Raw genomic sequence first — 13,868 nt, forward strand, 5'->3', positions numbered from 1 at the left:
GACCTATATTGAAAGGGTTAAAGTTGGTGACACACTTCGATATGCTACACCTCTACTTCGCAATAAAGATGCACCTCAGCTTAAAGCCACTCCTGAAGCAGTTATGCCCCTTCTCCGCAGCACAGAGCAACGCTTATTAAAGGATATAGCCCTAGCAAAACAGTATGAGGTAGAGATCCAGAAATGTAATTACAAGGTTTTTGTGGGGACAAGAATCGCTGAGATCCAAGAACTCACTGCCTCATACACATGGAGGTATGTGAACACGGTGAACAACCCTGCTGAAGACCTAACAAGGGGTAAGACTCTGGCCGAGAAGTCATCGGATTCAAGGTCCACTGTTCCTTCGCTGTCCATCACGGGAATGGCCTTCAGCTCCAGTCTCTGCTGAGCCAGGTGACACCACTGAACTGAAGCAAAATGTTTTCTGCGGTCTCACCCAAATGGGTCCACAAGTCTCACAGATTGACCCCTTACAGTTTGGCAGTTGGGAGGATTTGGTTGAAGCAACTCACCAGTTATTTCAAGGGGCAACTGCTGACTCATCATCATCTGTACCTGATCATTGTGAAGCTGAAGTCTATCTGCTGAAGTCATGTCAAGAAGAATGCTTCAAAGAAGAGTGTCTTTGAGCCAGCAAACCTGTACCACCAGGCAGCAAGCTGAGTTGACTCGCTCCGGAGATGGATCAAGCACAAGGCCGTATCCATGTCGGCGGACTCCTCAGACGACTGGATCTGAACTTCTCCACAGACATCCATCCGGTCATAATTGACCCAAGCCACGCGGTGACCAGACTACTTATTAAACACACAGATGATTGTCTGCACCACCCAGGGTCTGATAGGGTCTTTGCAGAGATCAGACGACATTACTAGATTCGGCGGGGCAGACAAGCCATAAAGTAATTTCAAAGGACTTGTACCAAGTGGAGAGGGAAGCCGACAGTTCCCATGATGGCAGACCTACCCCGTCTGTGACTCCTGAAGCCACCTATTACTCCACTGGTGTGGATTGTTTTGGGCCATACACCATCAGAATTGGACGACGCCATGAAAAGAGGTGGGGTGTGATATTCAAGTGCCTGACAACACGATGTGTACATCTTGATTTGCTGACAGGTCTTGATTCAAACACCTTTCTTTTGGCGCTAAAAGAGATTCATCGCATGGAGGGGCACCCCTACGGAGATACACTCAGACCAAGGAACCAATTTCCGAGGGGCTGAAAGGGAGCTGAGGGAAGCCTTTGTGGCATTGGCTCCAGAGCTACAAGAAAGACTTGAAAAACAGCAGATTAAGTTCCGGTGTAACCCGCCAGCAGCACCTCACTTCGGTGGCGCTTGGGAGCGCGAGATACAGTCGGTTAAGAGAGCACTCCAAGTAGTCACTGGGACACAACCCCTTCATGAGGATGTATTATTGACTGTATTGATTGAAGTGGAGGCTATATCTTGTCAGACGTGGCTGACCCAGACCCTGTAATACCAAACCTACTGCTAATGGGGCGGCCATTATGTCATGCCTCCTTATGTCAAGTGACCTACGCCCCTGATACTCTGACCAGGAGGCAATGGTGTCACTGCCAAATGATGGTTGAACACTTCTGGACGCAGTTCTTGAGCAATTACCTGCCATCTCTTCAAGTCCGTCAGAAGTGCCAGTGCCACACTGATGACCTCACCCATGGCACAGTTGTTATGATCGGGAGAGTGGTCAAGGTGATCACAAGTTAGGATGGACGAGTCCAGTCTGCTGAAGTCCAGGTGGATAACAAGACTTACCAGTGGCCAGTCTCTGGTCAAGTGCAGCTGCCTGCTATTCCAGATGATGATGCTGTCAATCGAAAGGCTTCAGTACCTCTGGGAATTTAACAAGTTCTGGTAATGGCTATGCCATTATGGGGGCGGCTGTTGTCAATTCAATTCACAAATTATTGTTATTGTTATGCCTCCGGCTCGCATTCTTGAGTCGGGCATCTCGCGGGAAAGCTGAGGGGACCTGGGAAGCGGTTGACATGGGGACGTAATTTCATAGGTTTGGCTGGCTGTCGGCTTTCGTGTCTGCATTCGTGATGACGGTGGGTGGACGGTCAGTTGGTGGTCGACAGTCGGTTTGATTGATATGTGGACTGATTTGCGAACATTCTCCGCAATGGTTGTGTTGTTTGTTCTCACACTTTATAAGTAAACATGCGTAACTGTTTGCGTTTTGCACGTTAGCTAATGTAAGTTAGGCTTAGCTAGTACTACTGTACTTATACTGTATTTGTACTGTGTTATATGTTCACAGAAGACCAGACCGGACGGACACGTCAAGGGAGTGGATGTATGGATTGGATATTCCAGGGTTAATTGTTAGAAAATCCAGTCCAGCTAAATACATAACAGTTATGCTGACATCCAGTATTATCTGTGTTTTGAATTGGATTGACTTTTGATTGCTCAGCCAATTATTAAAAAAATGAACTCCAGCAAGTCATTTAGCAAAGATGAACTGTTTTAGCAGCAGACCTTAATGCCATTAACTGCGGTGAGCAGAATAAGTTGTTGTGGAATAAAGCTTGACACAATGTTTACCTCCCATAACAATCAACCCACTAAACATAAATGAATCCTACAAGCTTAAACAGATGGGCAGACGAGCAGAGCTGACAACAACCCCTGTTTATCTTCCCCATCTATCCATTTAGCTATCCAATCAGTGATAAATGTACATTCTTGTGCTGATGAATATTGATAGCTTTGGTTTGCAAAGCTCTAGGATAAAACAATCATGAATATTAATGGCCACTCTGTTTGAAGATAATGCACACATTCATTATCGTCCATTAATGTTTGTTTACCTAATTTGATTGGACTATAACCTCCACAAGGGCATATCATGAACTCCTCAACATTCATAAATCCTCAAATGTTAGAAGAATATTGAATAGAAATTCAAACACACCCAGTGAATGTTGGTTGTGCTAGCTGCTATTTCCACTCAAAGGCAGGATGAGGTTCTCCTGACAAAACCAAGGCTATTTGTTATCATATTTCAGATCATGGTCAGGTACTGTATTATTTACCTCATTACACTTCCATTCAGACCTACTCAGCAATGCCAAATGGTGTGAACCCTGTATTTTTTAACTTCCTTTTGCCCAGTGACTTAATTTGTTTTTTTTCATCCATCTCTTTCTCATCCTCATCAGTTGTGTCTTCCCTCACATCTTCTCTCACCACTGCCTTACTAGAGCTGCTCTAATTAAACACAGCGGTTGGCTGTGGTACAGTCCTCCAGCTGAACAGAGGAAAAAGGCTCCAATTTCAGCTCTCAGGATGAATCTCTGATACACAATGACTCTGCCATCCTCTCCGCACCCCGCATAGATTCCTAACTGAAAGCCCTCTCCGCAGGCAGCTTTTAAATACGCCTCCCGTGCACATATAAACACATGCATAAGCACATACAATCACACGTGCACCTCTGCAGCATCACATACGCATGCTGTAGAGACACACAAGCCATTGACCCCCTGTGTGAGTCTGTCACTTATGTTGCATCTCTTTGAGCTTGTTGAAGTGCTCCTGAGGCCAGACAATGGCGTTTTAATTTTCCACATCATGTAGCTGCAAACTAAGCCTACTGACTGGCTAGCATTGCAGCACTCAGGGCAGACTCTGAGGAACTAAAGGTTTTTGGACATTTTTCCCACGTTATGTAGATGTTACAGTTTTTATTGGTTGCTTTGACTCAGCCGTCCAATGAAACAAGAGATTTTTGTGGAGATGTGTCAACCAGGTGCTATGGTAGGTTCATACTGGTCTTACTGGATTCTAATAGTTATGGTAGAAACAGATGGTTTCTCTTTTGTCACTGCAGCTAAAACAATGGAATTTGGATGAATGGCGTCAGTGTTAACTGTTTTGCAAAAGGGATTACAGGAGTTTACATATTTGCTACATGTGTCTGATGCACTGCTGTAATAGTGATGATGAAAATAAGTGGAACAAAAATAAAAACTGTAAAAGAACTTTGTGCACGAAGATTTACCATGAAAAATCATTGTGAAATCAGGTAGACCCAAATGGAATCTGTTCTGAAAGTTTGGTTTTAAATTGTATAATTAAATGTTTCACATTTAAATCTGGCTCTTGTTAAATCATATGTGAAAATCAAATTCTGAAAACTGCAACAACAACATTAGTTTTGTTTTTGCTGATTAAAACAAATGTGTTGCTGCTGTGTTGCAACAATCTGTACAGCTTGTGTAAGTCTAAGCCTGATACACTTTATGTGTATTTACTATTTATTGAACCACAACTGCACAACAAACATGTTCAAATGCACGGCTGAATCATTTTGCCTCTTACAGTAGAGTACATTTCCTCAAAACCAGTTTTGAAATGAGTGGGCTTTAAAAAAATTGTGTTTTTGTGACACAAGGTGTTAAACATGAGCTTAGACCTACAGACATGATGAGGCAGGCAAAAAGTGAAGCAGCTGTCACAACAGGAAGAACTGTTTTTATTCCTTTAGAAGTTACCTTCATTTTAAGGGTTATTATATTAAATATAACTCACTAGATTTGAACAGATGCAAATCAGTGAAACTTCCAGTCCAGGGTATTGGATCAATGTTGATGTGTTTTTGCCCTGAATGATAATTCTGCCTGCTGGAAAGAGTAGCGCTTGTTGTGCAACATCTTGGCAGTCAGCTCTTCCCTTCTTTTGGTGCCATCTTCATCACTCTCTGTCCAGCTATTTTCTTTCAATTCTTTGCTCTATCTGAGACTAGAGATGTGCCTCAACAACACAAAGAGACAGTGTTCAATCATTACAGGAAGAATGACAAAGATCTCATCTGCTCACTGTGATGCCCATCACATATTAATCTGGACTGGATCAGGACGGGCGGCACGGTGGTGCGGTGGGTAGCATCGTCGCCTCACAGCAAGAAGGCTCTGGGTTCGATTCTTGGAGAGAATCTTGTGTGGAGAATTCTTGTGTGGAGTTTGCACGTTCTCCCCGTGCTTGCGTGGGTTCTCCGGCTTCCTCCCACAGTCCAAAGATGTGCATTAGGTTGATTGGCTTCTCTCCATTGCCCGTAGGTGTGAGTGTGTGTGTGTGTGAATGTCTGTCTCTGTGTTGCCCTGCGATGAACTGGCGACCTGTCCAGGGTGTACCCTGCCTCTCGCCCATAGCCAGCTGGGTTAGGCTCCAGCACCCCCGTGACCCCGCATTCGGAAATAAGCGGCTTAGAAGATGGATGGATCAGGGCGGTGAGGGCGTGTTTATGTGTATATGTTTGTAGTCATATAGATTAAAATAGGAAAACGACAGGAAAAGCTTTTATTGGTCCGCATGATCAAAATTTAGAGTGAAGACTGAAAATTAGAAATATGATACAGCAAGATTTCTTCATCCAGATGTATGTACTATAGAGCTGTTGATAAAATCAATCAATAAATCAGCCTACAGTACAACACACAAAAACTTTTTTAGAACAAAAAAAGGTTTTCTAAACAGCTGCCTCTTCTTGACAGCCCTGGAGGGGGTGGGGATAGAAAATAAGTAATATACCATATTTCAAGCTTGTTATGAAAATAAATTTGGACTGTAAACAGATCAACTATATATTTGTTTAAAAATGCTATCAACATATAGTGATTGCATTGATTACAGTAATTAATAATTAATTATTAATTATAAGTAATAATTAATAATATAATATAATTTTATAATTAATATATTTGAACTCTGGAACACAGTTGCGCATGTTAGAGGATAGAATTTAAAATTCTCCTACTCACATACAAAGTACTCAATGATAAAGCTCCTTCTTATCTTAAAGACCTTATAGTTCCTTATGCTCCCAGCAGAACACTTCGTTCTCAGAGCGCTGGGCTACTTGTGGTTCCTAGAGTGTTTAAATGTAGAACAGGGGGCAGAGCTTTTAGCTACCAAGCTCCTCTCCTCTGGAACCAGCTCCCTCTTCAGGTTCGAGAAGCTGACACACTCTCCACCTTTAAGATTAGGCTTAAAACCTTCCTTTTTGATAAAGCTTATAGTTAGAGATGGTTCAGGTCACTGGCAATTATTGTTGGTCACAGGAACCATCTCTTAGTTAAGCTGCAATAGACATAGACTGCTGGGGGACTTAATTTATACACTGAGCTCCTCTGTTTCCTTCTACCTCCTCTGTCCCATAACCTCCTATCATTGTCCCATGTTTAACTAACCTTGTCTCTTTCTGTCCAGTAGTTGTGCTTCTCTCCTCTCTCCCCCCCACCCCCACTCTTTCTCCCTCTCTGTCCTCACCTACAGGTATCATTGGACTCAAAGTTTGGTGTCTGTGATTGGCAGCTGCGGATCCAACCATCCTGCCTGCATCCAGTCCCTGGTCCAACCATCCTGCCTGTGCTCTGTTGTTGCTTGTTGTTGCTTGTTGCTGTTGCTGTGCTTTTCTATCTCTCTATCATCTCACCCCAACCGGTCGAGGCAGATGGCCGCCCACATCCAGTCTGGTTCTGCTGGAGGTTTCTTCCTCGTTAGAGAGGGAGTTTTTCCTCTCCACTTTTGCTGTCAAATTAAATGCTTGCTGTATGTGGGATTTGTTGGGTTTAGTTGTGTGAGGTTTTAAACCTTACTTTGTAAAGTGCCTTGAAATAACTTTGTTGTGATTTGGCGCTATATAAATAAAATTGAATTGAATTGAATTGAATGTTGGGAACAATGAAATTGCGCTTTGACCTGCAGAATTGCTGGCAGGTTTAGTTTTTTTGATTGAGAGGCGAAGAGCATCAGAGATGGTCTTAGTGGTAAAAATATATCTTGGAAGTGCTGAGAAAATTCTATCACGGTAGATGTAATCACATATATGCCCTTTTTATTGGTAGGGGTGGGGGGGAACAACCACTGGAGACAAAGAGACAAGGTTAGTTAAACATCGAACAGTGGTGGGAGGTTATTGGATAGAAGACGTAGAAGGAAACATAGGAGCTCAGAGTATAAATTGAGTCCCCCAGCAGTCTATGTCATCTTAACTAAGAGATGATTCCTGTGACTAACAATCATTGTCAGTGACCTGAACCATCTCTAACTATAAACTTTATCAAAAAGGAAGATTTTAAGCCTGATCTTAAAGGTGGAGAGTGTGTCAGCTTCTCGAACCTGAACAGGGAGCTGGTTCCACTGGAAAGGAGCTTAGTGGCTAAAAGCTCTGCCTTCCATTTTACATTTAAGTACTCTAGGAACCACAAGTAGCCAAGCGCTCTGAGAACAAAGTGTTCTGCTGGGAGCAGGAGGTCTATGAGGTCTTTAAGATAAGAAGGAGCTTTATCCTTACCCTTTTTTTTTTTTTTTTTTCTCCGGCGCCGGTCGAGCTGGCTGCTGGTCACAACAGCTCCTGTCCTCTTACTTCTATTTATTACTTTCTTCACTTATTTAAGTTTACCTTTCTAGTGTGTTGTTAGTAACATTAGTGTACACAACCTGTACACAGCTTTTTTATAGTTTTTCTAAGTTTGGCGCAGTACAAACGCTGTTTTTAAAGCTACGATGTGCGTCTGGGTCAGAGCGCGCATTGTTTACACCGCGGAGCAGCTGATCGCGCTGCGCAGCGCCGTAGTTCTGCCCAGAGACAGACACGAGATCACCGCTGAGGTGCTGGTGAAGTCCCGACGTGGGCGCCGCGCTGGAAAACTACGACGGGAGAAAACGAGACGCTTCAGGCCCGCTGTCCCCTCCGTTATCATGGGGAACGTGAGATCTCTCCCCAACAAGATCGACAAGCTCGCGGCGCTCACACGGTACCAGCCGGAGTACAGAACGAGCAGCGTCCTGCTGTTCACGGAGACCTGGCTGACGTCACTCATCCCGGACTCGACTGTCGCACTGGACAATTTTCATCTGCTACGTGCGGACAGAACGGAGAACAGTGGTAAGAGGAAGGGAGGGGGTCTGGCTGTGTTTGTGAACATGAGGTGGTGTATGCCACGACATTGCACTGTCAAAATGAAGCTGTGTAGCAGAGACATTGAGCTGTTAGCGGTGGGCATGAGGCCATTCTACCTGCCAAGGGAGTTCACACACGTTATAATAATCACTGTGTACGTCCCACCCTCCGCTAACGCTGACACAGCTTCTGAGACCCTGCTCTCAGTCACCAGCAGGCTGCAAACACAGCACCCACAGGCCCTCTTCCTGATCTCTGGGGACTTTAACCATGCACCTCCCTCAGCTGCTCTGCCTACATACACCCAGTATGTGACCTGCCCCACCAGAGACAACAAAACACTGGACTTATTCTACGCCAACACCAAAGAGGCCTACGCTGCATCCTCCCTCCCACCGCTGGGCAGAGCTGACCACAACATCCTGCATCTCCTGCCTGTGTATAAACCTGTTGTACACAGGCAGCCGGTGGTGCCCCGCACAGTGAAGAGGTGGACAGCTGAGAGCGAGGAGGCTCTCAGGGACTGTTTTAACACCACTGTGTGGACGGAGCTCTGCGACCCACATGGGGAGGACATTAACGCAATAACAGACTGTGTAACGGACTACATAAACTTCTGCTGTGAAAACACCGTTCCCACCAGGTGGGTTCGGTGTTTCACCAACAGCAAACCATGGGTCACCCCTGATATTAAAGCTCTGCTAAAGGAGAAGAAGAGAGCATTTAAATCAGGAGACAGGGAGGAGCTGAGGAGGGTGCAGAAAGAGCTGAGGAGGAAAATCCGTGAGGGGAAGTCCAGCTACAGGAGGAAGATGGAGGAGCAGCTGCAGCAGAACAATGTCAGTGACGTGTGGAGGAGCCTGAAAACCATCTCAGGCTTCAAGGCTCCACACCCACAGGCTGAGGGGGACCTGAGCTGGGTCAACGAGCTGAACTCACACTTTAATAGGTTTGACCAAGCACCCACTCACACCTCCCAGCAGCTGCCTCCGAACCTCTTGTCACCTCATACCACTGGATTACCAGCCCCCACAGCCCTTCACACCTTTACACAAAGCCCTCTACCCTCAGCCCTGACGACTGGTGACTCATCCCAACCACACCCCCTCACTTCACACCACACTGAGTCACTTCCTCAACCCCTCACTTCACACCACACTAAGACACTCCCTCCACCCCTATCCTTCTCCAGCACCCAGGTGAGAAGTGAGCTCAGGAAGATCAAGGCCAGGAAAGCAGCTGGACCAGACGGCATCAGCTCCAGACTCCTTAAGTCCTGTGCAGGCGAACTGTGTGGAGTTATGGAGCATGTCTTCAACTTGAGCCTCAAGCTGAGGGTGGTACCACAGCTCTGGAAGACCTCCTGCGTGGTACCAGTGCCCAAGACACCGCACGCCAAAGACCCCAGCAGCTTCAGACCAGTGGCTCTGACATCACACCTGATGAAGACACTGGAGAGACTGGTCCTGGGTCACCTCCGCTCTGCAGTGGGAACCTACCTGGACCCGCTGCAGTTCGCCTACCGACACGGCATAGGAGTAGACGACGCTGTCATCTTCCTCCTACATCGAGCCCTTTCCCACCTAGAGAAGCCCGGCAGCACTGTGAGGATCATGTTCTTTGACTTCTCCAGGGCCTTCAACACCATCCAGCCGATGCTTCTGAAACACAAACTGGAGGAGGCTGGTGTGGACCTTCATCTGACGGAGTGGATTATGGACTATCTCACAAACAGGCCTCAGTTTGTGAGAGCCAGGGACTGTGTGTCTGACACACTGACCTGCAGTGTGGGGGCCCCACAGGGGACTGTACTGGCCCCCTTCCTTTTCACCCTCTACACGTCAGACTTCAGACACAACACGGACAGCTGTGTTCTGCAGAAGTTCTCTGATGACTCTGCGATCGTCGGACTGATCACCGATGATGACGATGCAGAGTACAGAGGACTCACTCAGAACTTTGTGGACTGGTGCCAGCGGAACCACCTCCTGATCAATGTAGGGAAAACGAAGGAGATGGTGGTGGATTTCCGCAGACAGCAGCCTGCTGTCATCCCACCGATGCACATCCAGGGAAGGGACATTGAGAGAGTGGACTCCAGGAAAAGACTGGACAGGATCACAGAAAGTCCAGCTCTGTCCTGGGCTGCACTCTGGACACGGTGCAGGAGGTGGGTGAGAGAAGGGTCCTGGCTAAACTGACATCCATCATGGACCAGGTCTCTCACCCACTGGAGGACTCACTGTCTGCTCTGGAGAGCAGCTTCAGTAGCAGACTGATCCACCCTCGCTGTGTGAAGGAGAGATATCGTAGATCCTTCCTACCTGCTGCTGTCAGACTGTACAATCAGAACTGTTGACCACATCCCACCACAGTCACTCACCCACTGCATCAGTGGTTTATATAGCAACCTGCTCTGCACAATATTTGTGTAAATCTGTGAACAATCATGTATATTGTTACCGGTACAAATCTTATACCCATTACTGTGCAATAACCCTGCAATGACCTCATACTCACTCTAACTGTACTGTACTGCTTTGTACTGTGCCAACACAAACTGTTCTGTACCTGTATTCTTGCTCATCTGTACTGCTGTTGTGAGAGGTAATTTCCCCACTGCGGGACTATTAAAGGTTTTCTTATTCTTATCTTATTCTTAGTGGCTAAAAGCTCTGCCTTCCATTTTACATTTAAGGACTCTAGGAACCACAAGTAGCCAAGCGCTCTGAGAACAAAGTGTTCTGCTGGGAGCAGGAGGTCTATGAGGTCTTTAAGATAAGAAGGAGCTTTATCCTTAAGTGCTTTGTAGGCGAGTAGGGGAATTTTAAATTCTATCCTACATTTTACAGGCAGGCAGTGCAGAGAAGCTAATGTAGGCAAAATGTGATCTCTCTTTCTAAGTCCCATCAGATCTCGGGCTGCAGCATTTTGAATAAGTTGTAGGCTTTTTAAGGAGCTGTTAGGACATCCTATGAGTAAGGAGTTACAGTAGTCCAGCGTAGAGGTAACAAATACATGGATCAGTTTCTCTGCATCACTCTGAGAGAGGATGCTTCTAATTTTAGCTATATCTCTAAAATGAAAGTAGGCGGTTCTCGAAAAGTGTTTAATGTATGATGTAAAAGAGAGATCCTGGTCAAAGATGACACCAAGGTTCCTCACAGTAGAATCTGAAGCTAATGTTATGCCATCCAGGGTGGCTATCTGACTCAATAGTGTCTCTCTCAGATTTTTAGGCCCAACAATAAGAATTTCAGTTTTATCTTAATTTAGTTGAAGGAAGTTTTGGGACATCCTGGATTTGATGTCTTTAAACAACTTTGATTTTTTACCACAACCACCTTAAAAGCCTATGGTACATAGTCTATATGTAAAGATTGGTTGATTTGATTTAATATGGACGAGCTGATTAAAGGTAGAATTTCTTTGAGTAATCTGGGTGGGATTGGGTCTAAAAGAAAAGTGGATGACTTAGAAGAGTTAATTATTGAAGTTAACCCTATATGAGTTATGGGGGAAAAGCTCTCTAATATTGAAGTTGTTGTATCTAGACAGTGATTTCTGTCATTTGGAGGAAATCGCGGATGAATGTCTTCCCTAATAGCAATAATTTTATTAGAAAAGGAGTTCATAAAGTCATTGCTGCTGAGATTTAAGGGGATAGTAGGCTCAACACAGCTATGACTCTTAGTCAGCCTGGCTACTGTGCTGAAAAGAAACCTGGGGTTGTTTTGTTTTCCTCAATTAATGCGAAATAATATGATTTTCTAGCAGCACAAAGTGCCTTTTTATATATTATTAGACTGTCCTTTCATGCAATGCAGTTTACATTTTTTGTTGGAACGCCACTGCCTTTCTAGCTGTCGGGTCCTGTGCTTTAGACTGTGGATCTCTGAGTTATACCATGGAGCTAACCTCCTCTGATTCACTGCCTTCTTCTTCAGGGGAGCCACTGTGTCTGTGTCAAACTACTGGTTTCAGTGTAAATCAGTGCATCATTGATTGTCATTGAAGCCAGTTGCTCTTTGTTGTCTTTGTAGTTTATGTCAAATGTACCTTTTTATGCAAAGAATTGGATCCAGATGAAGAAATGCTTTAATTTATTGAATCCATGAGATTCATTTTTCAAACTGTGGCAGTAAACTGAAATATTGTAAATATTACAGAAAGTACATATAAACTAAAATACAGTCAAACCTATTGGAGGATGAGACACGGCCACTGTTGATACTCAGTCTCAGCTTTAGACCTCCTCCATCCATGCTGGTAAAAAACAAAAACAAACTGGCACCTTTTTTAAAGTCTAAAGACTGATAGCAAATTGAATGGAGTTTATACTGTTAAGTCAGTGTTAACTGTTTTGCAAAAGGGAGGAGAAAATTTTTGAACGGGTTTACACATTTGCTACATGTGTCTGATGCTCTGCTGTAATATTGATGATGAAAATAAATGGAATCTAGATATGCAAAACAGGACAAAGCGATCGATAAAAACTGTAATCCCTAATCTGAACATGTGATTCCCAACAACAGGGACAACAGCAAGGTATTTGAAGTCTGGGCAAGTAAATGTGTGCTTAATATGCTTGCTGCAAATTGCCCAACTCACCCACTCCTTCCCCAAAACACACTTTCTACACATACACATGCCACTTGGTGAGCAGATAAAATCTGACAGATAAGCACCTTTACTTGCAGGTGCTGAAGCGAGGGCTGTGAAAGAAGCACATTGGATAGATATTTACCTCACTGTCCTACTCTTAGCACTGCTCCATATTTGTGTCTCCTGACTGCCATTCCCCAGACTGACCTTTACCACTGGGTTGAGGCAAGGTAATGCTGCATGACACAAGACTTCAAACAATCTGTAGAACATTGGCCTGGGATTTAGAATATTACTGGTTTTATCGCGGTCTCATTGAGTAAGACTAGGTCCCTGGGCGCTGACAGGTGGCTGCCCACTGCTCCCCCAGGGGATTGATCAAAATGCAGAAATAAATTTCCTGCACTCCGGTGATCAACAATCAAACTTATTATTATTATTAATATTAATAGAACACAAAGCACATAAAATGCACCTAGAGGTCAGAGAGGGCTATGGTGGTATTTGGTATCCCTCCATAAAAATGACCTTGTATGATAAATCACAGATGGTGGTCCCAAGAAAGACACAAAAATTGGTCATTTCTGGAAACACAGCACCTATTTCATATGCTATCAATAAATAAAAATCTGTGTAGCTTAGCACTGTTTTTCCTGCAAAGAAAATTTATATAATTAATAAATTCTCATCCCTTCCTGTTGGAACCTAATCCTCATGATTCAACAATTTCTTGCTCTTCCTTGCTTTTAGCTGACTGGTTTTTGTGTGTTTGTATGACACTAACCAACTGCTTGGCACATGAATTAGATTTTAATGGCTTTTCTGACTGTGGAGGCTGTGCTGCAAAAATGTCAAAACGTTTTTTCCAATCCAACTTGATGAAATTTCGTCTTCTTTCCTGTGATTTAATTCCACTTTCAAGTGAAGCGTTCCCAGGACACTGTGATATTTTAATAAACCAGACACGGGGTCTGCTATATAGTTGCTAAAGCCCACAAAGAAACCCCTCCAAGCACCTTTATATGACTGAGGCTTGTACATAAACAGCAGATTTTACCCCCGGGTTTTTAAAAAAAAAGGACAGGAAGGAATACCGATGATGATTTTCAATCTAGTCGCCGTCCTTAAGTTTATAAAGAGACATTCCACTTGTGAAAAAAGCAAAGAAATTTACCAAGTCACTCTCAGTTAGTCTGTGTCATGTGTGCATTGCAGTTTCAAAGCACATTTTAATTAGGGGTGGGCAGATCAATCCTGATACCGATACCAACGAAAATGAAATAACAGCAACCTGTACAATCTGCAAAAAATACATGTTAATGC

Source organism: Betta splendens, chromosome 16 (assembly GCF_900634795.4).
Source record: "Betta splendens chromosome 16, fBetSpl5.4, whole genome shotgun sequence".
Classification (NCBI taxonomy): Eukaryota; Metazoa; Chordata; class Actinopteri; order Anabantiformes; family Osphronemidae; genus Betta; species Betta splendens.